The sequence below is a fragment of the Aulonocara stuartgranti genome (assembly GCF_965226115.1).
Source record: "Aulonocara stuartgranti genome assembly, chromosome: 17".
Classification (NCBI taxonomy): Eukaryota; Metazoa; Chordata; class Actinopteri; order Cichliformes; family Cichlidae; genus Aulonocara; species Aulonocara stuartgranti.
Window position 1 is genome coordinate 16,763,233 of NC_138953.1, and position 27,914 is coordinate 16,791,146.

The window sequence follows — 27,914 nt, forward strand, 5'->3', positions numbered from 1 at the left end:
TTATTATTTTATCTATATATCAGACAGCTTTTTTCAGGTTCGTGTTGATGATGAAATGATGCAGTGACTTCTGCTCTACTGTCAATTTTAAAATAACATAGTTCAAGCAGTTGAATTCTTAAATGACTCTTCTTTAAAAAGTGTTCAGTGTTTTATGTCTGGTCCGTGTGTCATCTTTGTCTTTACAATATTGCAGCAATACTGTAGTAATGATATGATATGATATACCTTTATTAGTCCCACAAGGGGAAATTTAAATGTTGGTTTAGTGTAAGCTCAGCTTTTTAACTAATGTAAGAAGTGTTATGACTGACTCGTTTTTAATACCTAAATCTGGCCTCAGTGCACAAACCTAAATGAATCGGTACATATGAAAGCGCCCAAGTCACAAGCTGTGTTCAAGGACATGGATAAAACAAAAAGGTTCAAATCTGTGCACAAAAACCCCACAAATCAGTGTCACTGTTTTAAAATCTGCTGCGAGACCGCTCTAAATGTCAGCGTTTTCTTTACGTAAAGACTGGGGTCTGTAACATATCAGCTCGTTTCTTATTTATTAAAGAACATGCCTGACACCAGGCTTTTGAGTTAACGGCTCCATTAGATCTCTGCAAGTATTTTTAAGTATTTTTAGGTTCTTTCCAGCAGGATTTGTGGCTAGTTCTGGAGCTTGACCCTAAAAGATTTCAGTGTGTCGGTGCTTCTGCTTTCCCTGTTGTCCTTCTGTTCCATCTTTTTTTCTGTTTCTGTCAAATTTAAAAACAACTGCACTCTGAAATACACACTCTTTGCAAGATGTTGTCTAAACTAGTGGTTGGAAGGCATAATTGTGTTTGGTCTCTGATGGTTTATTTACACTTTTTGCAGGCCACGCCCACGGACTACAGAGCCATGATGAGCAACAAAGCCAAGAAGTCTATGGACTTCCTGCTGATGCAGGACACCTCCCCGACAATAGCCACGGACGTGTCACTGCAGTACCGCCTCGACATCGTCTTCTGCCAAACGGTCACCTACACATATTTTAATTATTGAATGTCTGAGCTGATGCGTTTATCCTGGAGTGACTCAGAGTGAAGGAGAAGGCCAAGAAGAAGTGTAAATATCATAAAAGCAAGGAGTTCAGAGCTCTACGACTTAGTGTCTTTATGGTATTTATGTGTGTAATGGAGACCAGGGGTTCCATTACCCTTACTTGTATTTTTATTAATTGACTGACTGATTTGTATTTAAAAACCATAATGAAGAAAAACACACACTGGTTGATTGTGATCTTTATTAGGTTTTTTGGGTTGTTATTTAAGTGACTCGTGAAAGGTGAAGAGACAGGGGGACTGGCCATCCTACCTGTGTCAGGAAAAGAACCCGTGTTAGAGCTGTTCACATTTAATCATTTGTCTGTAACCTAAATTAGTTGTATATGTAAAAAGAGAAGTGTTAACAGTACTCACTTTATAAAGAGTAAAAGCAGCTCAATCACCTGCTTATGAGCTCCTGGAGCAAACCAATGTGCCAGGCTAGGGGAGTGTGTGTTGGAGTGATTTTGTTAAAAGTTGTCATTATTGTGCTTGGACCTTGTCTTGAACTGTATGTTCAGATATTTTTCTGTTCCTCCCCCACATGTAGGATGTTGGGGATGTTACTAGCTATAGTTTTCAACTGCAGGCACAATCTATGTAAGATTCTGGTTTCCTTATTTGGTAAGGAATGTTCACTTCCTGCCCTTTACAGTATGGGCTCACCATGTAAATGGTGGACTGTTAAAGAGGTTAAGCCATATACGAGGTTGAGGGGAGATGCCCTTTTATGACTAGAGATGCGGTTAAAACGTTTGTAACCAGGAAGTCACGTATACAGACACACATACACACACACACACACAGTGCCTTAGCTTTTACCACACAACATATGGGGTTTACAATGGGCAGTTGTGTAACTGTTTTCATTCAATAAAAGGCTGGAGTTGGAGTTGTCTGAGTTTGGGTGTAGAGCTTGCAACTCTGAGAATCTGACCAGGCTTCCCCTGCACAAGTAAAAACCAATCGAACTCTGATTGTCTTACTTTGTTCTGAGTCAGCGAGGGCTGAAACCTAACTGTGTGGTTAAGGTGTTTTAATGCAGCGGTCCCCAACCGCTGGGCCACGGACCGTCGTTTGGTCGAGAGATGAGGCTCGGGTGTGAAATGTATGGTTTTCAGAGTTTTTATCGTTTTTTATCGTTATTTTGTTATCGTTTTTATCGTTAACTCTGTTTTCCTGGGTCTTTCACATGTGTTATGAATAAATCTTCTTTTTTTCCGGTACCGGTACTAGTTTTATTTTGTTGTATTTATCTGTGACACCTTAAAGGCCGGTCCGTGAAAATATTGTCGGGCATAAACCGGTCCGTGGCGCAAAAAAGGTTGGGGACCGCTGTTTTAATGTATATAGAAGAGACTGAAGTTTATATGTTATGGAATTATTTATAGGACTTGTTCCAAATCTTCATATGTCTATGATGTGTTATATCTTGGTTATATTGTAGTGGTTTTCTTATGGGGAGGGTTTTGTTTTCCTTTGGTTTGCTGACCCCCAGACTTGGTCTATTCCAGATGCTCACCTGAATCAGGTAGAGTATAACAGGAAGCCATTTGCTTTTCAGAAGGGTTGGATTCTTTGCTGTATCACCATGTGTTCTCATTAATAAAGTACATTTTACTCCAGTCTCGTGCTATTTTAGTGGAAGTGACCCATGACCGTCGGCCAAAACTGACAATATGACTATTAAAAGTCTGAGTAATACTGTAATTTTCTGCTGCTCATTCCTGTGCAACATCCCATTTGGCCTCCCGTCATATTTCTTTTCAAGATTTTCTTATTTAATCACTAGTGTACATATATTTATATTTATAGATACATATATATTTAGTCATCTTTTCTCTTTTACCACGTCTCTCTAATATTTTGCTCTTTACTATTTTTCTATTTTTTATTTTATTATATTTTATTATATTTCTACTGTACCATGCTGCTGAGTGACTGCTGCTCGTCAAACACATTTCATTGCAATGTTGACCCTGTGCTAACTTGCATATGACAAATAAAACTGAAAACAGTAAAGGCAAAGGGAACACATCAAGTAAGGATTTCACACTCCCACTCACAACGGCACTTTCAAAGCATAAAGCCAAATATTTCAAAATTTCATTTTGAGGCATTTTAAAAATGAATGTGTTTGAGTTTCATTGCTCCAAAGCAATGTTTTCATATAAGCAAGACAACAACCAGTTTGCAACCATGTAAGTACAGTCCTCTATTGTAAACAGACGTGTTGGCAATCTGTCTGCGTTTATAAATTAGACAACAGTTATTTGCAGATCTTCATCAATCTGCCTGAGAGTGATTGCAGTCGGTCTGAGTTGGACTGCAACTGTTTTGAGTCAGGTTGCCTCCAAGGAGGCAGTTTATTATTTTCCTTTCCTAGTTGGAGAGATGGCTGTTGTTTTGTTTTTACTGTAGTGTGCTGGGCCATTAATGGCTCAGGGGCTGCAGCGTATCCGCGCCAACACCTAAGGCCAACGTGGAATCACCGGTCAGACTAACATAAAGAAAAAATCTGTTAAATTACACATTTGTATTCATTAAGTCACAGACAATGAAAACAAGCAGAAATCAAGATGTAATATTTTTATAATTTTATTGATGTTAAATTAAAGTCCCAGCTTAGTTATGTTGTCAGTGCAAGTCACTTCAATCTGTATAGCACCAAAGGAAACAATGGTGTTTTCAAGGTGCTTCACACTGTAAGGTAACAACTTACAGTATTAAAAAGAAAACCCCAAAAGAACAAACCCCTCTGAGCAAGCACGAGGCGACAGTGGGAAGGAAAAACTCCCTTTTAAGAGGAAGAAACCTTCGACAGAACCAGGCTCAGGGTGGGGTGGCCATCTGCCGCGACCATTCCTGGGGATTTCAAAAATGACTTGATCTGATCTAAATGTAAAACTAGCTAATTTAAAGTGTCCAGTGAGTTTTAGAAAATATCTTGCTGTTGATATCACGATGTCACTATAAAGGGGAAACTTTGTTTCCTCCCTTAAACCTCCCAAAAAATGCACGCACCGATGAAAAGCACTTAGATATCCAACTTGGTTCTGGGAATATCTTTCTTTTGAAAGTTTTAACAATATCTTCATCAAGATCTTGGACGTTTAATTGCCAGGATGTCACAATAACCGCTACATGCTTCCATCTTTTACAGAGGGATTTGAAAACCCTCTCGCTGAGTTTCTTGAACTTCTCTGGGGGGATTTTGTTGTATTCTGCCCTGATTTCAGTCCAGATTTTCATGGTAAGCCGGTTGGAGATAGCTTCAGCATTTTCAATGCTGAAGACTGTGTCTGATGTTTTTGCAACCTGGGAAATCAGTCCTTCCACAAAGATTTCCACTGAAAGTCTGCATCTTTCTTTCTTTTCATATGATTCCAGTCTATCGATAATTGTTACTGCCAACAGGTGTTCTTGGAATACTGAAGTAGTTATGATATTAAATATTGGTTCTCCCATTAAATTCATTGAATCCTCCTCCCCACTCCTCCCCATTTCCAATGATATTAGTGACCAATTATATAATTGGTCACAAATATCAGTGAAAATGGCATTAGCAATGCAGTCAAAATAATTCTGCACTTTTCGGTCTAAATGCAAATCCATCCCCTTGAATTTGTCCAAGAGTAGATCCAACAAACGTTTTTGGTGAGAATGAGGGCACTTTAAAAGTTTACCAAGCTTTGAAAGCACAGCCTGAATTAATGTCTCTAACCATCTTTCAAAGTCTAAGGTGTTTTCAGGTGGCTCACAGTCTACAGAAGATCTGTGATTCTGTATCTTTTTATATGACTCCGTTTGACTTATGTTTGTTAACGGTGGGATGCTGGCTTCATGTTCAACACAGGATTTCTGCTGCTGGGGATCTGGAATTGGATTGTTTTCTGCTTTTGCAGCACTGTGTTGGTCAGCATTTTGACAGCGTTCTTCTGTGTTAGCTGTTTCTTGGCTGTTAGCATCTATATTCTGTGCTGTATCAAACTCCTGCTCAGCAGAATCGTCCAAAAATTTCACAGGTGACAAAACCGTTTTGCCAGTGGTGGTGTGGACAGAACAGTTTTCATGTACAGGGGAGTTCTGGGAAGACCTCAGTGGTGATACTGCTAGTGACTGTGCACACAGGTCCATTACGTCCTTTAAAAAACCTGCAAGCCGCTTAGCGGTGAAGCAATCCGGATAGCCTGAGGTAAGCGCGTCCAACTGCTTTTTCGAAAAACTACTTAACAAGTTATCCAAGAGGGATACCAAAGCATGTACTGTAGAATTATCCCGATTGGTCTGAACTGTTTCATCATTTGTCATTGTGTTACAGTTTGAGCTTGCCATTTCACTTTTTTGTTTTTTATGTCTAAAATGTTGTTTTGTGTTAAACTCCGTGTTTGAACGTTTAAAGCGCTGCTGTCCCGCTGTGTGAATGCGTTTCAACTGAACAGCCAGGTCTATATATAAGGTCGGTTTCATTGTAACGTCACCAGTCAAAGGACTGGCCCGGCTCGTCATAACGAAAGGGGCGGGACAAATCTGTTGCTTAGCAACTGAAAAAAAGGCACACCGCGCTGAATGCTACATCCGGCCTGCGACGGTACACCGCCTCCGCACCACCGTTTAAACATGAAGTGTGGATGTTAGAAGATCCCAAATATGGTGAGCTACTGGAAAATTACTCACGTTTTTGTTCTTGAGAGTGAGCGATAATAAGCGACATTTTATTGAGAAATTACAGTAGTCTGTCTGTTTCTCTTCATAGCTCTTTTCAAAACACGGTTACCTTTGGTTTGTTTGGCTCGCAGCTTAAAACGTAGTTTCAGTGTTTTTGCCTTCTGTGATTAATTCTGGTTTGCCTGCTTTATGGAGCTCAAACCAAGGCAAAATTGAAGTATCAGTATTTAAATGTAAATAGACTCAAACTAGGAGTGGATCAAAGGGGGTCCTTTCAGGTGCCAAATCTCCACTGCTAACATTTTATGCATGTTTAGCTTAATTGTAGAAAAGGTGCTTGTAATAATGTTTGGGTGAATAGGTGAATGAGGCATGTTGTATAAAGCGCTTTTTAATGCACGAGCAAAATACAAAAACCCTATATAAAAAGCAGTCAGCTTACCATTTATGTATTTGTTCCATTGAACGCTTCTGTGAAAATCAATTTGATACTTGTTCAAATAAAAAAATTGAATCGATTAGTTGTTTTCTCAACATTTATTAATCGACTATATGCAGAAAACTGTGACACTGTGGAACCCTTATTGCCGTTGTTGCCCTGAGGCAACAGACCAATTTCAATAGCATCAAATAAGGGTTAAAATAATTTAAGGAAAAATGAATTCAAATGATTTTCTGTAACTACAGAAATGACCTAAATAAGACACATTCATTTTTATCGTTTTGTCAACAACAGGGCGCATGAGGTTTGTTCAATATTTGTTGTGTCTACAAGGCTCAGGCGCCCCCAAGTGTCTTATTTGTATAGTTGAAAGCATTATAAAGGAACGCAAAACTAAATTACATATAATTATAATTCTTGGCACTTTCTGGTGTGTGTGAGTTAGTGTTTCTCTTTTATGATTTGTGGGTCCAGCATCAAATTCAGAATCCTTCCCATCACACATGAGGTCTTGAATAATCATCTTATTTTAAAGACCTCGTAGTTTGATAGTTTGCTCCCTGACCGTGGTTCTGCCAGAGGGTGCTTCCTGTTAAAAGTGAGTTGTTCCTTCCCACTGTATTGAGGTTTTTTCTTTTTAATTGTAGACTTTCTACCTTACAATCTATACCACCTCGAGGAGAATGTTGTTGTGATTCAGCTCTGCATAAATACAATTAAATCGAATTAAGTGGGTTCAGCTAATTTGTGAAATAAATGTGAGTGACACGGTAAGTAATAGCCTGCATGTAACTCATTGTAAGAAGAGCAATATCGCCCCCTCCTGGTTCAACTTTTTTTTTCTTTGCAGTAATCTTTCCAATAATAATACATATGCACTAACCTCATGCTTGCTGTTAACAATAGCCTAAAGACATAAAATCAAGTTTAGTTTTTTCTTTAAGTTTATGTTTTTTATATGGTTGGCATTTATTTTGTTTCTTTTTAATAATTATATTGATTCTATTGATTGTTTGCCAAGCACTGAGGTCTCTGCTTAGACTGTGCTACTGGGATCACTGATTTAAAAATGAGGCAAAAGCGCCAAAGTTGTGCTCAAAAACAGTACAGTGAGCTACAACCTGTTGCTGTAGTAATTCTAACACACTTATTGTTTTTAAATACATACATGTTTAGTTCTTTTAAACCTAATTATATATATTTTTTTTTGCAAAAGTGTCACCTAAACACCCAAATATACGTAATTCAAAACTTACTTTAATTATTACCCATTTGGCTGGTAACATGGACCCAGTCTGATGGATAGTTACTGAACAGATAGTCTTTTCTTTAAAGGCTGCAGTCAAAGCAAATCATTGTAAAAACAAGACAAGTCAATAAAAAACAAGTAATAACTATAATACTAAACTACAATAGAGAGAAAATCCAGTAAATATAATTATATTATGTAAAAAAATATACAAATATTTACCTCTAATTTAAAAAGACATTACAAGGGTACTAGTTTCATTTTAATCTAAACATAATCTAAATTGACACTAAATCAGTTTAAATATTACAGCTGAAGGTGATTTTAATAAATGTACTGCTGCTTGACTTTGTTTTACTACTGCAGTATAATTTATCATGTACAAAAGCTCCAAATGTTGTTTCTCTGACTTAATGTTCTGATGACGTTTGTGTTATTTTGCAGGAAATAGTCAGGACCCAGATGAACCTGTGCTGGAATTCAGTGTGGGTGAGTAATATGAGCATTTATGAAGGCTGTCCATGACCCGTAATTAAATTTAGCGTCATTAGTCTTATTTTGTCTCTCAGTGCAGGTATGTAATGTGACAAAACCGCTAATGATCTGATATGTTTGGGATGGATGGGCTGTGAATTATATAGTGAATTGTCTTATTTTGTCGCTCTGTGCAGGCTAGGGCCTATTATATGCTGTAGCCTGAAAGTAGCTGAGTTGCAGAGGATGGAGTGATCACTGGCTTTCTACTTACAGGGTGGTGGGTCTCAGAGGACAATTGCTACCCCTGTTGAAGTGAACAACGTGTGGAGTGCAACTGGCTTTGTGGCATAGCTGGCTCTGGCCTTGGACTGTGTGTTTTTACTTTGTACCTAAATGGGACACTGGACTTTTAACTATTATTCATTGTGTTTATAAATAAAATTTTAGAATTTTATTGACTGTCATCTTTTTGCCCACGGCGGAGACGGTTGGTCAGACCTAGAATCTCTTTATGTGTGTGTGTGTGCGTAACATCAGCAGGGTTTTGCATAAAAGAGTGTGAGCAGGTCAAAAGGTCAATTCATTTATTGTAGTTTTATGGCAGCACCTTCTAGTGGCCTTGAAGCAAACAGTCTCCTAACTAAGCCATGGCATCTCCGGTCTCTCCTACTTTTGTGTGCTCTGCTGGAGGAGCAGCATTGGATCTAGTGATACTGAGTAAGCTGATTAGGACTGGCCTGGAGAAATGTGGTTTGCATGAGTTAACTGCTACTCCTCTACATCTAAACGAGCCAGTTGAGGAGGTTCAGGCATCTGACAAGGGTGCCTCTTGAGCGCCTCCTGGGTGAGATGTTCCAGGCATGTCCCACCAGGACAGACAGGACACACCCAGGACATGTTGGGGAGATCACAGCACTCAGCAGAGAATGCCTCAGTGTCCCCCAAATAATGGAGGAGCTGGCTCGGGAGAGTAAGGTCTGGGTCTTCTCTGCTTATGCTACTGCCACCAAAACTAGACACCAGATAAGCTCAGAAAAATGAACAACCTGTTTAAATAAAGGTTAATTTAAAAAAAATGTTTGTCATTAGCTAGTCTGTGTACATGTACTTCTTCTCCAGTGTTGAAAATGTTAAACTCACAACCTGCACATTTTCTGGTTGCATCATCAAATAAATACCCCCAAAAGTAGTCTGAATACTTTTACACTGGTTTTATGCTGCGATATTTTCAAAGTCTTTCACTGAACACATTCAGTCACACATTGTTCATAATTTATTGGAAGTTTATTGTTTAATGTCCTGTCTAAATAACTTCAGTCACCATTTGTATTCATTAATGAATAACTGACTTCTAATATTAAAAGAAATAGAAACTGTTGTGCTGTTGTTCACGTAGAAGGGCCTGCTTCTGGATGTGCAGACTTTGTGCGTCAGTGGGAAGGTCAGGGTACAGGGTTCGAACCTCCTCATGAGATGTCGTATCTGCTGGATAAAAGCAAGCTACATCACATCAGGGATTGTCCTAGAGCTGCCCTACAGTAACAATCAACTGACTAATATATGAAATACTTGCAGTAGCACAATAATAAACACAAAGCAAAAAAGTGTTTAGTGAAGATAAAAAAAACCCCATCAAAGTTTTAGTTTCGTGGTACATCGATGGAGCTATTGGTTTGGTCGCACTGCTGATAAGAGCTGTGTGTCTCATCATAAGGAAAAGAATGAAAGGTGAGAACATTTACAGATACAACATTTGTAAGTTGTTCTATGAATGTTAGAGTTGACTGTTTTTGTCTTTCCAGGAAACAAAATGCAGAAGAGTGAAAATCCTGTGAGTTTTGAAACATCCATCCATCCATTCACTTCCGCTTATCCTTTTCAGGGTCGCGGGGGGTGCTGGAGCCTATCCCAGCTGTCATAGGGCGAGAGGCAGGGTACACCCTGGACAGGTCGCCAGTCTGTCGCAGGGCTAACACATTGAGACACAGACAACCATTCACACTCACACCTAGTGGCAATCTAGATTATCCAATTAACCTATCCCCACAAGCTGCATGTCTTTGGACGGTGGGAGGAAGCCGGAGTACCCGGAGAGAACCCACGCAAACACGGGGAGAACATGTGTTGTACGGTGGCCCTGAGAGGCCACTGCAACTTAAGACAACACCAGCAATAAGAAAAATGCTGCAAAAGCACACAAAACACAACGAAAAGAGGAAAAACGACAGCGGAAATAGGAAAAAAAAAGATTTGCAAAAGCACAAAGTGTTTCTGGGGAGACAATAACCTGACGGACCAGTTGCAGGAACCAAAATATGCTAAGAATTGCGCTGGGAGACACTTAAAAGAAGTGGAGGATTTATCGGTTTTGTGAGGAAAGAAAAGATGAGTGGTATATGTGTTAGCCTAACTATTAGCCTAAAAATTCATCATCAGTATTATATGAGTCATGATAAAACACACCTAGCATGTTTTGGGTTCCTGCAACTGGTCCGTCGGGTTATTGTCTCCCCAGAAACACTCCCCTTTGCTTTTGGAAATCTGTTTTTTCCTATTTCTGTTTTCGTTTTTCCTATTTACGTTTTTTTTCCTATGTCTGTTACCATTTTTCTTATTTCTATTTTGTTTTGTGTGTTTTGCAGTGTTTTTTTTATTGGTAAATGGACTGATTCTTATATAGCAATTTTCTACTCTCCCAGAGTAGTCAAAGCACTGTAAACAACATGCCTCATTCACCCATTCATACAAGCACGTCTAAAGGTATAGGTGAATTGAAAAATCTAAATTGCCCATAGGTGTGAATGCAGGAGTGAATGTGAGCGTGAATGGTTGTCTGTCTCTGTGTGTTGGCCCTGCGACAGACTGGCGACCTGTCCAGGGTGTACCCCGCCTCTCGCCTTATGACAGCTGGGATAGGCTCCAGCACCCCCCGCGACACTGAAAAGGATAAGTGGATGGATATTACTGAGGAGTCAGCATGTTTTTCTCTTCATTGTTTAGGTGGATCCTGAAGTTTCCTATGTCACCATCAGCAACACCTAGAAAACCAAGATAAGGTGTTTTGTTTAGTGATATCTGTATGTTTGTTTGTTTGTTATTATTTTATCTATATATCAGACAGCTTTTTTCAGGTTCGTGTTGATGATGAAATGATGCAGTGACTTCTGCTCTACTGTCAATTTTAAAATAACATAGTTCAAGCAGTTGAATTCTTAAATGACTCTTCTTTAAAAAGTGTTCAGTGTTTTATGTCTGGTCCGTGTGTCATCTTTGTCTTTACAATATTGCAGCAATACTGTAGTAATGATATGATATGATATACCTTTATTAGTCCCACAAGGGGAAATTTAAATGTTGGTTTAGTGTAAGCTCAGCTTTTTAACTAATGTAAGAAGTGTTATGACTGACTCGTTTTTAATACCTAAATCTGGCCTCAGTGCACAAACCTAAATGAATCGGTACATATGAAAGCGCCCAAGTCACAAGCTGTGTTCAAGGACATGGATAAAACAAAAAGGTTCAAATCTGTGCACAAAAACCCCACAAATCAGTGTCACTGTTTTAAAATCTGCTGCGAGACCGCTCTAAATGTCAGCGTTTTCTTTACGTAAAGACTGGGGTCTGTAACATATCAGCTCGTTTCTTATTTATTAAAGAACATGCCTGACACCAGGCTTTTGAGTTAACGGCTCCATTAGATCTCTGCAAGTATTTTTAAGTATTTTTAGGTTCTTTCCAGCAGGATTTGTGGCTAGTTCTGGAGCTTGACCCTAAAAGATTTCAGTGTGTCGGTGCTTCTGCTTTCCCTGTTGTCCTTCTGTTCCATCTTTTTTTCTGTTTCTGTCAAATTTAAAAACAACTGCACTCTGAAATACACACTCTTTGCAAGATGTTGTCTAAACTAGTGGTTGGAAGGCATAATTGTGTTTGGTCTCTGATGGTTTATTTACACTTTTTGCAGGCCACGCCCACGGACTACAGAGCCATGATGAGCAACAAAGCCAAGAAGTCTATGGACTTCCTGCTGATGCAGGACACCTCCCCGACAATAGCCACGGACGTGTCACTGCAGTACCGCCTCGACATCGTCTTCTGCCAAACGGTCACCTACACATATTTTAATTATTGAATGTCTGAGCTGATGCGTTTATCCTGGAGTGACTCAGAGTGAAGGAGAAGGCCAAGAAGAAGTGTAAATATCATAAAAGCAAGGAGTTCAGAGCTCTACGACTTAGTGTCTTTATGGTATTTATGTGTGTAATGGAGACCAGGGGTTCCATTACCCTTACTTGTATTTTTATTAATTGACTGACTGATTTGTATTTAAAAACCATAATGAAGAAAAACACACACTGGTTGATTGTGATCTTTATTAGGTTTTTTGGGTTGTTATTTAAGTGACTCGTGAAAGGTGAAGAGACAGGGGGACTGGCCATCCTACCTGTGTCAGGAAAAGAACCCGTGTTAGAGCTGTTCACATTTAATCATTTGTCTGTAACCTAAATTAGTTGTATATGTAAAAAGAGAAGTGTTAACAGTACTCACTTTATAAAGAGTAAAAGCAGCTCAATCACCTGCTTATGAGCTCCTGGAGCAAACCAATGTGCCAGGCTAGGGGAGTGTGTGTTGGAGTGATTTTGTTAAAAGTTGTCATTATTGTGCTTGGACCTTGTCTTGAACTGTATGTTCAGATATTTTTCTGTTCCTCCCCCACATGTAGGATGTTGGGGATGTTACTAGCTATAGTTTTCAACTGCAGGCACAATCTATGTAAGATTCTGGTTTCCTTATTTGGTAAGGAATGTTCACTTCCTGCCCTTTACAGTATGGGCTCACCATGTAAATGGTGGACTGTTAAAGAGGTTAAGCCATATACGAGGTTGAGGGGAGATGCCCTTTTATGACTAGAGATGCGGTTAAAACGTTTGTAACCAGGAAGTCACGTATACAGACACACATACACACACACACACACAGTGCCTTAGCTTTTACCACACAACATATGGGGTTTACAATGGGCAGTTGTGTAACTGTTTTCATTCAATAAAAGGCTGGAGTTGGAGTTGTCTGAGTTTGGGTGTAGAGCTTGCAACTCTGAGAATCTGACCAGGCTTCCCCTGCACAAGTAAAAACCAATCGAACTCTGATTGTCTTACTTTGTTCTGAGTCAGCGAGGGCTGAAACCTAACTGTGTGGTTAAGGTGTTTTAATGCAGCGGTCCCCAACCGCTGGGCCACGGACCGTCGTTTGGTCGAGAGATGAGGCTCGGGTGTGAAATGTATGGTTTTCAGAGTTTTTATCGTTTTTTATCGTTATTTTGTTATCGTTTTTATCGTTAACTCTGTTTTCCTGGGTCTTTCACATGTGTTATGAATAAATCTTCTTTTTTTCCGGTACCGGTACTAGTTTTATTTTGTTGTATTTATCTGTGACACCTTAAAGGCCGGTCCGTGAAAATATTGTCGGGCATAAACCGGTCCGTGGCGCAAAAAAGGTTGGGGACCGCTGTTTTAATGTATATAGAAGAGACTGAAGTTTATATGTTATGGAATTATTTATAGGACTTGTTCCAAATCTTCATATGTCTATGATGTGTTATATCTTGGTTATATTGTAGTGGTTTTCTTATGGGGAGGGTTTTGTTTTCCTTTGGTTTGCTGACCCCCAGACTTGGTCTATTCCAGATGCTCACCTGAATCAGGTAGAGTATAACAGGAAGCCATTTGCTTTTCAGAAGGGTTGGATTCTTTGCTGTATCACCATGTGTTCTCATTAATAAAGTACATTTTACTCCAGTCTCGTGCTATTTTAGTGGAAGTGACCCATGACCGTCGGCCAAAACTGACAATATGACTATTAAAAGTCTGAGTAATACTGTAATTTTCTGCTGCTCATTCCTGTGCAACATCCCATTTGGCCTCCCGTCATATTTCTTTTCAAGATTTTCTTATTTAATCACTAGTGTACATATATTTATATTTATAGATACATATATATTTAGTCATCTTTTCTCTTTTACCACGTCTCTCTAATATTTTGCTCTTTACTATTTTTCTATTTTTTATTTTATTATATTTTATTATATTTCTACTGTACCATGCTGCTGAGTGACTGCTGCTCGTCAAACACATTTCATTGCAATGTTGACCCTGTGCTAACTTGCATATGACAAATAAAACTGAAAACAGTAAAGGCAAAGGGAACACATCAAGTAAGGATTTCACACTCCCACTCACAACGGCACTTTCAAAGCATAAAGCCAAATATTTCAAAATTTCATTTTGAGGCATTTTAAAAATGAATGTGTTTGAGTTTCATTGCTCCAAAGCAATGTTTTCATATAAGCAAGACAACAACCAGTTTGCAACCATGTAAGTACAGTCCTCTATTGTAAACAGACGTGTTGGCAATCTGTCTGCGTTTATAAATTAGACAACAGTTATTTGCAGATCTTCATCAATCTGCCTGAGAGTGATTGCAGTCGGTCTGAGTTGGACTGCAACTGTTTTGAGTCAGGTTGCCTCCAAGGAGGCAGTTTATTATTTTCCTTTCCTAGTTGGAGAGATGGCTGTTGTTTTGTTTTTACTGTAGTGTGCTGGGCCATTAATGGCTCAGGGGCTGCAGCGTATCCGCGCCAACACCTAAGGCCAACGTGGAATCACCGGTCAGACTAACATAAAGAAAAAATCTGTTAAATTACACATTTGTATTCATTAAGTCACAGACAATGAAAACAAGCAGAAATCAAGATGTAATATTTTTATAATTTTATTGATGTTAAATTAAAGTCCCAGCTTAGTTATGTTGTCAGTGCAAGTCACTTCAATCTGTATAGCACCAAAGGAAACAATGGTGTTTTCAAGGTGCTTCACACTGTAAGGTAACAACTTACAGTATTAAAAAGAAAACCCCAAAAGAACAAACCCCTCTGAGCAAGCACGAGGCGACAGTGGGAAGGAAAAACTCCCTTTTAAGAGGAAGAAACCTTCGACAGAACCAGGCTCAGGGTGGGGTGGCCATCTGCCGCGACCATTCCTGGGGATTTCAAAAATGACTTGATCTGATCTAAATGTAAAACTAGCTAATTTAAAGTGTCCAGTGAGTTTTAGAAAATATCTTGCTGTTGATATCACGATGTCACTATAAAGGGGAAACTTTGTTTCCTCCCTTAAACCTCCCAAAAAATGCACGCACCGATGAAAAGCACTTAGATATCCAACTTGGTTCTGGGAATATCTTTCTTTTGAAAGTTTTAACAATATCTTCATCAAGATCTTGGACGTTTAATTGCCAGGATGTCACAATAACCGCTACATGCTTCCATCTTTTACAGAGGGATTTGAAAACCCTCTCGCTGAGTTTCTTGAACTTCTCTGGGGGGATTTTGTTGTATTCTGCCCTGATTTCAGTCCAGATTTTCATGGTAAGCCGGTTGGAGATAGCTTCAGCATTTTCAATGCTGAAGACTGTGTCTGATGTTTTTGCAACCTGGGAAATCAGTCCTTCCACAAAGATTTCCACTGAAAGTCTGCATCTTTCTTTCTTTTCATATGATTCCAGTCTATCGATAATTGTTACTGCCAACAGGTGTTCTTGGAATACTGAAGTAGTTATGATATTAAATATTGGTTCTCCCATTAAATTCATTGAATCCTCCTCCCCACTCCTCCCCATTTCCAATGATATTAGTGACCAATTATATAATTGGTCACAAATATCAGTGAAAATGGCATTAGCAATGCAGTCAAAATAATTCTGCACTTTTCGGTCTAAATGCAAATCCATCCCCTTGAATTTGTCCAAGAGTAGATCCAACAAACGTTTTTGGTGAGAATGAGGGCACTTTAAAAGTTTACCAAGCTTTGAAAGCACAGCCTGAATTAATGTCTCTAACCATCTTTCAAAGTCTAAGGTGTTTTCAGGTGGCTCACAGTCTACAGAAGATCTGTGATTCTGTATCTTTTTATATGACTCCGTTTGACTTATGTTTGTTAACGGTGGGATGCTGGCTTCATGTTCAACACAGGATTTCTGCTGCTGGGGATCTGGAATTGGATTGTTTTCTGCTTTTGCAGCACTGTGTTGGTCAGCATTTTGACAGCGTTCTTCTGTGTTAGCTGTTTCTTGGCTGTTAGCATCTATATTCTGTGCTGTATCAAACTCCTGCTCAGCAGAATCGTCCAAAAATTTCACAGGTGACAAAACCGTTTTGCCAGTGGTGGTGTGGACAGAACAGTTTTCATGTACAGGGGAGTTCTGGGAAGACCTCAGTGGTGATACTGCTAGTGACTGTGCACACAGGTCCATTACGTCCTTTAAAAAACCTGCAAGCCGCTTAGCGGTGAAGCAATCCGGATAGCCTGAGGTAAGCGCGTCCAACTGCTTTTTCGAAAAACTACTTAACAAGTTATCCAAGAGGGATACCAAAGCATGTACTGTAGAATTATCCCGATTGGTCTGAACTGTTTCATCATTTGTCATTGTGTTACAGTTTGAGCTTGCCATTTCACTTTTTTGTTTTTTATGTCTAAAATGTTGTTTTGTGTTAAACTCCGTGTTTGAACGTTTAAAGCGCTGCTGTCCCGCTGTGTGAATGCGTTTCAACTGAACAGCCAGGTCTATATATAAGGTCGGTTTCATTGTAACGTCACCAGTCAAAGGACTGGCCCGGCTCGTCATAACGAAAGGGGCGGGACAAATCTGTTGCTTAGCAACTGAAAAAAAGGCACACCGCGCTGAATGCTACATCCGGCCTGCGACGGTACACCGCCTCCGCACCACCGTTTAAACATGAAGTGTGGATGTTAGAAGATCCCAAATATGGTGAGCTACTGGAAAATTACTCACGTTTTTGTTCTTGAGAGTGAGCGATAATAAGCGACATTTTATTGAGAAATTACAGTAGTCTGTCTGTTTCTCTTCATAGCTCTTTTCAAAACACGGTTACCTTTGGTTTGTTTGGCTCGCAGCTTAAAACGTAGTTTCAGTGTTTTTGCCTTCTGTGATTAATTCTGGTTTGCCTGCTTTATGGAGCTCAAACCAAGGCAAAATTGAAGTATCAGTATTTAAATGTAAATAGACTCAAACTAGGAGTGGATCAAAGGGGGTCCTTTCAGGTGCCAAATCTCCACTGCTAACATTTTATGCATGTTTAGCTTAATTGTAGAAAAGGTGCTTGTAATAATGTTTGGGTGAATAGGTGAATGAGGCATGTTGTATAAAGCGCTTTTTAATGCACGAGCAAAATACAAAAACCCTATATAAAAAGCAGTCAGCTTACCATTTATGTATTTGTTCCATTGAACGCTTCTGTGAAAATCAATTTGATACTTGTTCAAATAAAAAAATTGAATCGATTAGTTGTTTTCTCAACATTTATTAATCGACTATATGCATAAAACTGTGACACTGTGGAACCCTTATTGCCGTTGTTGCCCTGAGGCAACAGACCAATTTCAATAGCATCAAATAAGGGTTAAAATAATTTAAGGAAAAATGAATTCAAATGATTTTCTGTAACTACAGAAATGACCTAAATAAGACACATTCATTTTTATCGTTTTGTCAACAACAGGGCGCATGAGGTTTGTTCAATATTTGTTGTGTCTACAAGGCTCAGGCGCCCCCAAGTGTCTTATTTGTATAGTTGAAAGCATTATAAAGGAACGCAAAACTAAATTACATATAATTATAATTCTTGGCACTTTCTGGTGTGTGTGAGTTAGTGTTTCTCTTTTATGATTTGTGGGTCCAGCATCAAATTCAGAATCCTTCCCATCACACATGAGGTCTTGAATAATCATCTTATTTTAAAGACCTCGTAGTTTGATAGTTTGCTCCCTGACCGTGGTTCTGCCAGAGGGTGCTTCCTGTTAAAAGTGAGTTGTTCCTTCCCACTGTATTGAGGTTTTTTCTTTTTAATTGTAGACTTTCTACCTTACAATCTATACCACCTCGAGGAGAATGTTGTTGTGATTCAGCTCTGCATAAATACAATTAAATCGAATTAAGTGGGTTCAGCTAATTTGTGAAATAAATGTGAGTGACACGGTAAGTAATAGCCTGCATGTAACTCATTGTAAGAAGAGCAATATCGCCCCCTCCTGGTTCAACTTTTTTTTTCTTTGCAGTAATCTTTCCAATAATAATACATATGCACTAACCTCATGCTTGCTGTTAACAATAGCCTAAAGACATAAAATCAAGTTTAGTTTTTTCTTTAAGTTTATGTTTTTTATATGGTTGGCATTTATTTTGTTTCTTTTTAATAATTATATTGATTCTATTGATTGTTTGCCAAGCACTGAGGTCTCTGCTTAGACTGTGCTACTGGGATCACTGATTTAAAAATGAGGCAAAAGCGCCAAAGTTGTGCTCAAAAACAGTACAGTGAGCTACAACCTGTTGCTGTAGTAATTCTAACACACTTATTGTTTTTAAATACATACATGTTTAGTTCTTTTAAACCTAATTATATATATTTTTTTTTGCAAAAGTGTCACCTAAACACCCAAATATACGTAATTCAAAACTTACTTTAATTATTACCCATTTGGCTGGTAACATGGACCCAGTCTGATGGATAGTTACTGAACAGATAGTCTTTTCTTTAAAGGCTGCAGTCAAAGCAAATCATTGTAAAAACAAGACAAGTCAATAAAAAACAAGTAATAACTATAATACTAAACTACAATAGAGAGAAAATCCAGTAAATATAATTATATTATGTAAAAAAATATACAAATATTTACCTCTAATTTAAAAAGACATTACAAGGGTACTAGTTTCATTTTAATCTAAACATAATCTAAATTGACACTAAATCAGTTTAAATATTACAGCTGAAGGTGATTTTAATAAATGTACTGCTGCTTGACTTTGTTTTACTACTGCAGTATAATTTATCATGTACAAAAGCTCCAAATGTTGTTTCTCTGACTTAATGTTCTGATGACGTTTGTGTTATTTTGCAGGAAATAGTCAGGACCCAGATGAACCTGTGCTGGAATTCAGTGTGGGTGAGTAATATGAGCATTTATGAAGGCTGTCCATGACCCGTAATTAAATTTAGCGTCATTAGTCTTATTTTGTCTCTCAGTGCAGGTATGTAATGTGACAAAACCGCTAATGATCTGATATGTTTGGGATGGATGGGCTGTGAATTATATAGTGAATTGTCTTATTTTGTCGCTCTGTGCAGGCTAGGGCCTATTATATGCTGTAGCCTGAAAGTAGCTGAGTTGCAGAGGATGGAGTGATCACTGGCTTTCTACTTACAGGGTGGTGGGTCTCAGAGGACAATTGCTACCCCTGTTGAAGTGAACAACGTGTGGAGTGCAACTGGCTTTGTGGCATAGCTGGCTCTGGCCTTGGACTGTGTGTTTTTACTTTGTACCTAAATGGGACACTGGACTTTTAACTATTATTCATTGTGTTTATAAATAAAATTTTAGAATTTTATTGACTGTCATCTTTTTGCCCACGGCGGAGACGGTTGGTCAGACCTAGAATCTCTTTATGTGTGTGTGTGTGCGTAACATCAGCAGGGTTTTGCATAAAAGAGTGTGAGCAGGTCAAAAGGTCAATTCATTTATTGTAGTTTTATGGCAGCACCTTCTAGTGGCCTTGAAGCAAACAGTCTCCTAACTAAGCCATGGCATCTCCGGTCTCTCCTACTTTTGTGTGCTCTGCTGGAGGAGCAGCATTGGATCTAGTGATACTGAGTAAGCTGATTAGGACTGGCCTGGAGAAATGTGGTTTGCATGAGTTAACTGCTACTCCTCTACATCTAAACGAGCCAGTTGAGGAGGTTCAGGCATCTGACAAGGGTGCCTCTTGAGCGCCTCCTGGGTGAGATGTTCCAGGCATGTCCCACCAGGACAGACAGGACACACCCAGGACATGTTGGGGAGATCACAGCACTCAGCAGAGAATGCCTCAGTGTCCCCCAAATAATGGAGGAGCTGGCTCGGGAGAGTAAGGTCTGGGTCTTCTCTGCTTATGCTACTGCCACCAAAACTAGACACCAGATAAGCTCAGAAAAATGAACAACCTGTTTAAATAAAGGTTAATTTAAAAAAAATGTTTGTCATTAGCTAGTCTGTGTACATGTACTTCTTCTCCAGTGTTGAAAATGTTAAACTCACAACCTGCACATTTTCTGGTTGCATCATCAAATAAATACCCCCAAAAGTAGTCTGAATACTTTTACACTGGTTTTATGCTGCGATATTTTCAAAGTCTTTCACTGAACACATTCAGTCACACATTGTTCATAATTTATTGGAAGTTTATTGTTTAATGTCCTGTCTAAATAACTTCAGTCACCATTTGTATTCATTAATGAATAACTGACTTCTAATATTAAAAGAAATAGAAACTGTTGTGCTGTTGTTCACGTAGAAGGGCCTGCTTCTGGATGTGCAGACTTTGTGCGTCAGTGGGAAGGTCAGGGTACAGGGTTCGAACCTCCTCATGAGATGTCGTATCTGCTGGATAAAAGCAAGCTACATCACATCAGGGATTGTCCTAGAGCTGCCCTACAGTAACAATCAACTGACTAATATATGAAATACTTGCAGTAGCACAATAATAAACACAAAGCAAAAAAGTGTTTAGTGAAGATAAAAAAAACCCCATCAAAGTTTTAGTTTCGTGGTACATCGATGGAGCTATTGGTTTGGTCGCACTGCTGATAAGAGCTGTGTGTCTCATCATAAGGAAAAGAATGAAAGGTGAGAACATTTACAGATACAACATTTGTAAGTTGTTCTATGAATGTTAGAGTTGACTGTTTTTGTCTTTCCAGGAAACAAAATGCAGAAGAGTGAAAATCCTGTGAGTTTTGAAACATCCATCCATCCATTCACTTCCGCTTATCCTTTTCAGGGTCGCGGGGGGTGCTGGAGCCTATCCCAGCTGTCATAGGGCGAGAGGCAGGGTACACCCTGGACAGGTCGCCAGTCTGTCGCAGGGCTAACACATTGAGACACAGACAACCATTCACACTCACACCTAGTGGCAATCTAGATTATCCAATTAACCTATCCCCACAAGCTGCATGTCTTTGGACGGTGGGAGGAAGCCGGAGTACCCGGAGAGAACCCACGCAAACACGGGGAGAACATGTGTTGTACGGTGGCCCTGAGAGGCCACTGCAACTTAAGACAACACCAGCAATAAGAAAAATGCTGCAAAAGCACACAAAACACAACGAAAAGAGGAAAAACGACAGCGGAAATAGGAAAAAAAAAGATTTGCAAAAGCACAAAGTGTTTCTGGGGAGACAATAACCTGACGGACCAGTTGCAGGAACCAAAATATGCTAAGAATTGCGCTGGGAGACACTTAAAAGAAGTGGAGGATTTATCGGTTTTGTGAGGAAAGAAAAGATGAGTGGTATATGTGTTAGCCTAACTATTAGCCTAAAAATTCATCATCAGTATTATATGAGTCATGATAAAACACACCTAGCATGTTTTGGGTTCCTGCAACTGGTCCGTCGGGTTATTGTCTCCCCAGAAACACTCCCCTTTGCTTTTGGAAATCTGTTTTTTCCTATTTCTGTTTTCGTTTTTCCTATTTACGTTTTTTTTCCTATGTCTGTTACCATTTTTCTTATTTCTATTTTGTTTTGTGTGTTTTGCAGTGTTTTTTTTATTGGTAAATGGACTGATTCTTATATAGCAATTTTCTACTCTCCCAGAGTAGTCAAAGCACTGTAAACAACATGCCTCATTCACCCATTCATACAAGCACGTCTAAAGGTATAGGTGAATTGAAAAATCTAAATTGCCCATAGGTGTGAATGCAGGAGTGAATGTGAGCGTGAATGGTTGTCTGTCTCTGTGTGTTGGCCCTGCGACAGACTGGCGACCTGTCCAGGGTGTACCCCGCCTCTCGCCTTATGACAGCTGGGATAGGCTCCAGCACCCCCCGCGACACTGAAAAGGATAAGTGGATGGATATTACTGAGGAGTCAGCATGTTTTTCTCTTCATTGTTTAGGTGGATCCTGAAGTTTCCTATGTCACCATCAGCAACACCTAGAAAACCAAGATAAGGTGTTTTGTTTAGTGATATCTGTATGTTTGTTTGTTTGTTATTATTTTATCTATATATCAGACAGCTTTTTTCAGGTTCGTGTTGATGATGAAATGATGCAGTGACTTCTGCTCTACTGTCAATTTTAAAATAACATAGTTCAAGCAGTTGAATTCTTAAATGACTCTTCTTTAAAAAGTGTTCAGTGTTTTATGTCTGGTCCGTGTGTCATCTTTGTCTTTACAATATTGCAGCAATACTGTAGTAATGATATGATATGATATACCTTTATTAGTCCCACAAGGGGAAATTTAAATGTTGGTTTAGTGTAAGCTCAGCTTTTTAACTAATGTAAGAAGTGTTATGACTGACTCGTTTTTAATACCTAAATCTGGCCTCAGTGCACAAACCTAAATGAATCGGTACATATGAAAGCGCCCAAGTCACAAGCTGTGTTCAAGGACATGGATAAAACAAAAAGGTTCAAATCTGTGCACAAAAACCCCACAAATCAGTGTCACTGTTTTAAAATCTGCTGCGAGACCGCTCTAAATGTCAGCGTTTTCTTTACGTAAAGACTGGGGTCTGTAACATATCAGCTCGTTTCTTATTTATTAAAGAACATGCCTGACACCAGGCTTTTGAGTTAACGGCTCCATTAGATCTCTGCAAGTATTTTTAAGTATTTTTAGGTTCTTTCCAGCAGGATTTGTGGCTAGTTCTGGAGCTTGACCCTAAAAGATTTCAGTGTGTCGGTGCTTCTGCTTTCCCTGTTGTCCTTCTGTTCCATCTTTTTTTCTGTTTCTGTCAAATTTAAAAACAACTGCACTCTGAAATACACACTCTTTGCAAGATGTTGTCTAAACTAGTGGTTGGAAGGCATAATTGTGTTTGGTCTCTGATGGTTTATTTACACTTTTTGCAGGCCACGCCCACGGACTACAGAGCCATGATGAGCAACAAAGCCAAGAAGTCTATGGACTTCCTGCTGATGCAGGACACCTCCCCGACAATAGCCACGGACGTGTCACTGCAGTACCGCCTCGACATCGTCTTCTGCCAAACGGTCACCTACACATATTTTAATTATTGAATGTCTGAGCTGATGCGTTTATCCTGGAGTGACTCAGAGTGAAGGAGAAGGCCAAGAAGAAGTGTAAATATCATAAAAGCAAGGAGTTCAGAGCTCTACGACTTAGTGTCTTTATGGTATTTATGTGTGTAATGGAGACCAGGGGTTCCATTACCCTTACTTGTATTTTTATTAATTGACTGACTGATTTGTATTTAAAAACCATAATGAAGAAAAACACACACTGGTTGATTGTGATCTTTATTAGGTTTTTTGGGTTGTTATTTAAGTGACTCGTGAAAGGTGAAGAGACAGGGGGACTGGCCATCCTACCTGTGTCAGGAAAAGAACCCGTGTTAGAGCTGTTCACATTTAATCATTTGTCTGTAACCTAAATTAGTTGTATATGTAAAAAGAGAAGTGTTAACAGTACTCACTTTATAAAGAGTAAAAGCAGCTCAATCACCTGCTTATGAGCTCCTGGAGCAAACCAATGTGCCAGGCTAGGGGAGTGTGTGTTGGAGTGATTTTGTTAAAAGTTGTCATTATTGTGCTTGGACCTTGTCTTGAACTGTATGTTCAGATATTTTTCTGTTCCTCCCCCACATGTAGGATGTTGGGGATGTTACTAGCTATAGTTTTCAACTGCAGGCACAATCTATGTAAGATTCTGGTTTCCTTATTTGGTAAGGAATGTTCACTTCCTGCCCTTTACAGTATGGGCTCACCATGTAAATGGTGGACTGTTAAAGAGGTTAAGCCATATACGAGGTTGAGGGGAGATGCCCTTTTATGACTAGAGATGCGGTTAAAACGTTTGTAACCAGGAAGTCACGTATACAGACACACATACACACACACACACACAGTGCCTTAGCTTTTACCACACAACATATGGGGTTTACAATGGGCAGTTGTGTAACTGTTTTCATTCAATAAAAGGCTGGAGTTGGAGTTGTCTGAGTTTGGGTGTAGAGCTTGCAACTCTGAGAATCTGACCAGGCTTCCCCTGCACAAGTAAAAACCAATCGAACTCTGATTGTCTTACTTTGTTCTGAGTCAGCGAGGGCTGAAACCTAACTGTGTGGTTAAGGTGTTTTAATGCAGCGGTCCCCAACCGCTGGGCCACGGACCGTCGTTTGGTCGAGAGATGAGGCTCGGGTGTGAAATGTATGGTTTTCAGAGTTTTTATCGTTTTTTATCGTTATTTTGTTATCGTTTTTATCGTTAACTCTGTTTTCCTGGGTCTTTCACATGTGTTATGAATAAATCTTCTTTTTTTCCGGTACCGGTACTAGTTTTATTTTGTTGTATTTATCTGTGACACCTTAAAGGCCGGTCCGTGAAAATATTGTCGGGCATAAACCGGTCCGTGGCGCAAAAAAGGTTGGGGACCGCTGTTTTAATGTATATAGAAGAGACTGAAGTTTATATGTTATGGAATTATTTATAGGACTTGTTCCAAATCTTCATATGTCTATGATGTGTTATATCTTGGTTATATTGTAGTGGTTTTCTTATGGGGAGGGTTTTGTTTTCCTTTGGTTTGCTGACCCCCAGACTTGGTCTATTCCAGATGCTCACCTGAATCAGGTAGAGTATAACAGGAAGCCATTTGCTTTTCAGAAGGGTTGGATTCTTTGCTGTATCACCATGTGTTCTCATTAATAAAGTACATTTTACTCCAGTCTCGTGCTATTTTAGTGGAAGTGACCCATGACCGTCGGCCAAAACTGACAATATGACTATTAAAAGTCTGAGTAATACTGTAATTTTCTGCTGCTCATTCCTGTGCAACATCCCATTTGGCCTCCCGTCATATTTCTTTTCAAGATTTTCTTATTTAATCACTAGTGTACATATATTTATATTTATAGATACATATATATTTAGTCATCTTTTCTCTTTTACCACGTCTCTCTAATATTTTGCTCTTTACTATTTTTCTATTTTTTATTTTATTATATTTTATTATATTTCTACTGTACCATGCTGCTGAGTGACTGCTGCTCGTCAAACACATTTCATTGCAATGTTGACCCTGTGCTAACTTGCATATGACAAATAAAACTGAAAACAGTAAAGGCAAAGGGAACACATCAAGTAAGGATTTCACACTCCCACTCACAACGGCACTTTCAAAGCATAAAGCCAAATATTTCAAAATTTCATTTTGAGGCATTTTAAAAATGAATGTGTTTGAGTTTCATTGCTCCAAAGCAATGTTTTCATATAAGCAAGACAACAACCAGTTTGCAACCATGTAAGTACAGTCCTCTATTGTAAACAGACGTGTTGGCAATCTGTCTGCGTTTATAAATTAGACAACAGTTATTTGCAGATCTTCATCAATCTGCCTGAGAGTGATTGCAGTCGGTCTGAGTTGGACTGCAACTGTTTTGAGTCAGGTTGCCTCCAAGGAGGCAGTTTATTATTTTCCTTTCCTAGTTGGAGAGATGGCTGTTGTTTTGTTTTTACTGTAGTGTGCTGGGCCATTAATGGCTCAGGGGCTGCAGCGTATCCGCGCCAACACCTAAGGCCAACGTGGAATCACCGGTCAGACTAACATAAAGAAAAAATCTGTTAAATTACACATTTGTATTCATTAAGTCACAGACAATGAAAACAAGCAGAAATCAAGATGTAATATTTTTATAATTTTATTGATGTTAAATTAAAGTCCCAGCTTAGTTATGTTGTCAGTGCAAGTCACTTCAATCTGTATAGCACCAAAGGAAACAATGGTGTTTTCAAGGTGCTTCACACTGTAAGGTAACAACTTACAGTATTAAAAAGAAAACCCCAAAAGAACAAACCCCTCTGAGCAAGCACGAGGCGACAGTGGGAAGGAAAAACTCCCTTTTAAGAGGAAGAAACCTTCGACAGAACCAGGCTCAGGGTGGGGTGGCCATCTGCCGCGACCATTCCTGGGGATTTCAAAAATGACTTGATCTGATCTAAATGTAAAACTAGCTAATTTAAAGTGTCCAGTGAGTTTTAGAAAATATCTTGCTGTTGATATCACGATGTCACTATAAAGGGGAAACTTTGTTTCCTCCCTTAAACCTCCCAAAAAATGCACGCACCGATGAAAAGCACTTAGATATCCAACTTGGTTCTGGGAATATCTTTCTTTTGAAAGTTTTAACAATATCTTCATCAAGATCTTGGACGTTTAATTGCCAGGATGTCACAATAACCGCTACATGCTTCCATCTTTTACAGAGGGATTTGAAAACCCTCTCGCTGAGTTTCTTGAACTTCTCTGGGGGGATTTTGTTGTATTCTGCCCTGATTTCAGTCCAGATTTTCATGGTAAGCCGGTTGGAGATAGCTTCAGCATTTTCAATGCTGAAGACTGTGTCTGATGTTTTTGCAACCTGGGAAATCAGTCCTTCCACAAAGATTTCCACTGAAAGTCTGCATCTTTCTTTCTTTTCATATGATTCCAGTCTATCGATAATTGTTACTGCCAACAGGTGTTCTTGGAATACTGAAGTAGTTATGATATTAAATATTGGTTCTCCCATTAAATTCATTGAATCCTCCTCCCCACTCCTCCCCATTTCCAATGATATTAGTGACCAATTATATAATTGGTCACAAATATCAGTGAAAATGGCATTAGCAATGCAGTCAAAATAATTCTGCACTTTTCGGTCTAAATGCAAATCCATCCCCTTGAATTTGTCCAAGAGTAGATCCAACAAACGTTTTTGGTGAGAATGAGGGCACTTTAAAAGTTTACCAAGCTTTGAAAGCACAGCCTGAATTAATGTCTCTAACCATCTTTCAAAGTCTAAGGTGTTTTCAGGTGGCTCACAGTCTACAGAAGATCTGTGATTCTGTATCTTTTTATATGACTCCGTTTGACTTATGTTTGTTAACGGTGGGATGCTGGCTTCATGTTCAACACAGGATTTCTGCTGCTGGGGATCTGGAATTGGATTGTTTTCTGCTTTTGCAGCACTGTGTTGGTCAGCATTTTGACAGCGTTCTTCTGTGTTAGCTGTTTCTTGGCTGTTAGCATCTATATTCTGTGCTGTATCAAACTCCTGCTCAGCAGAATCGTCCAAAAATTTCACAGGTGACAAAACCGTTTTGCCAGTGGTGGTGTGGACAGAACAGTTTTCATGTACAGGGGAGTTCTGGGAAGACCTCAGTGGTGATACTGCTAGTGACTGTGCACACAGGTCCATTACGTCCTTTAAAAAACCTGCAAGCCGCTTAGCGGTGAAGCAATCCGGATAGCCTGAGGTAAGCGCGTCCAACTGCTTTTTCGAAAAACTACTTAACAAGTTATCCAAGAGGGATACCAAAGCATGTACTGTAGAATTATCCCGATTGGTCTGAACTGTTTCATCATTTGTCATTGTGTTACAGTTTGAGCTTGCCATTTCACTTTTTTGTTTTTTATGTCTAAAATGTTGTTTTGTGTTAAACTCCGTGTTTGAACGTTTAAAGCGCTGCTGTCCCGCTGTGTGAATGCGTTTCAACTGAACAGCCAGGTCTATATATAAGGTCGGTTTCATTGTAACGTCACCAGTCAAAGGACTGGCCCGGCTCGTCATAACGAAAGGGGCGGGACAAATCTGTTGCTTAGCAACTGAAAAAAAGGCACACCGCGCTGAATGCTACATCCGGCCTGCGACGGTACACCGCCTCCGCACCACCGTTTAAACATGAAGTGTGGATGTTAGAAGATCCCAAATATGGTGAGCTACTGGAAAATTACTCACGTTTTTGTTCTTGAGAGTGAGCGATAATAAGCGACATTTTATTGAGAAATTACAGTAGTCTGTCTGTTTCTCTTCATAGCTCTTTTCAAAACACGGTTACCTTTGGTTTGTTTGGCTCGCAGCTTAAAACGTAGTTTCAGTGTTTTTGC

At 39.3% G+C, this 27,914-nt stretch overlaps 1 long non-coding RNA gene across 18 annotated transcripts in view; it reads left to right on the forward strand.

The window, feature by feature from the left end:
• LOC309692729 overlaps window positions 1-27,914 on the forward strand; it is a 62,379-nt gene that overhangs the window by 32,001 nt on the left and 2,464 nt on the right. For 11 of the 18 annotated variants that reach the window (XR_014272409.1, XR_014272410.1, XR_014272411.1 and 8 more), the window contains 7 exons: window positions 868-5,729; window positions 7,880-7,924; window positions 8,186-10,968; window positions 11,874-16,735; window positions 18,886-18,930; window positions 19,192-21,974; window positions 22,880-27,741. This is a non-coding gene — a long non-coding RNA (uncharacterized lncRNA). Of the gene's footprint in view, window positions 1-867; window positions 5,730-7,879; window positions 7,925-8,106; window positions 10,969-11,873; window positions 16,736-18,885; window positions 18,931-19,112; window positions 21,975-22,879; window positions 27,742-27,914 lie in introns of those variants that run through there. The other 7 variants (XR_014272417.1, XR_014272419.1, XR_014272416.1 and 4 more) reach the window with 7 other exon arrangements.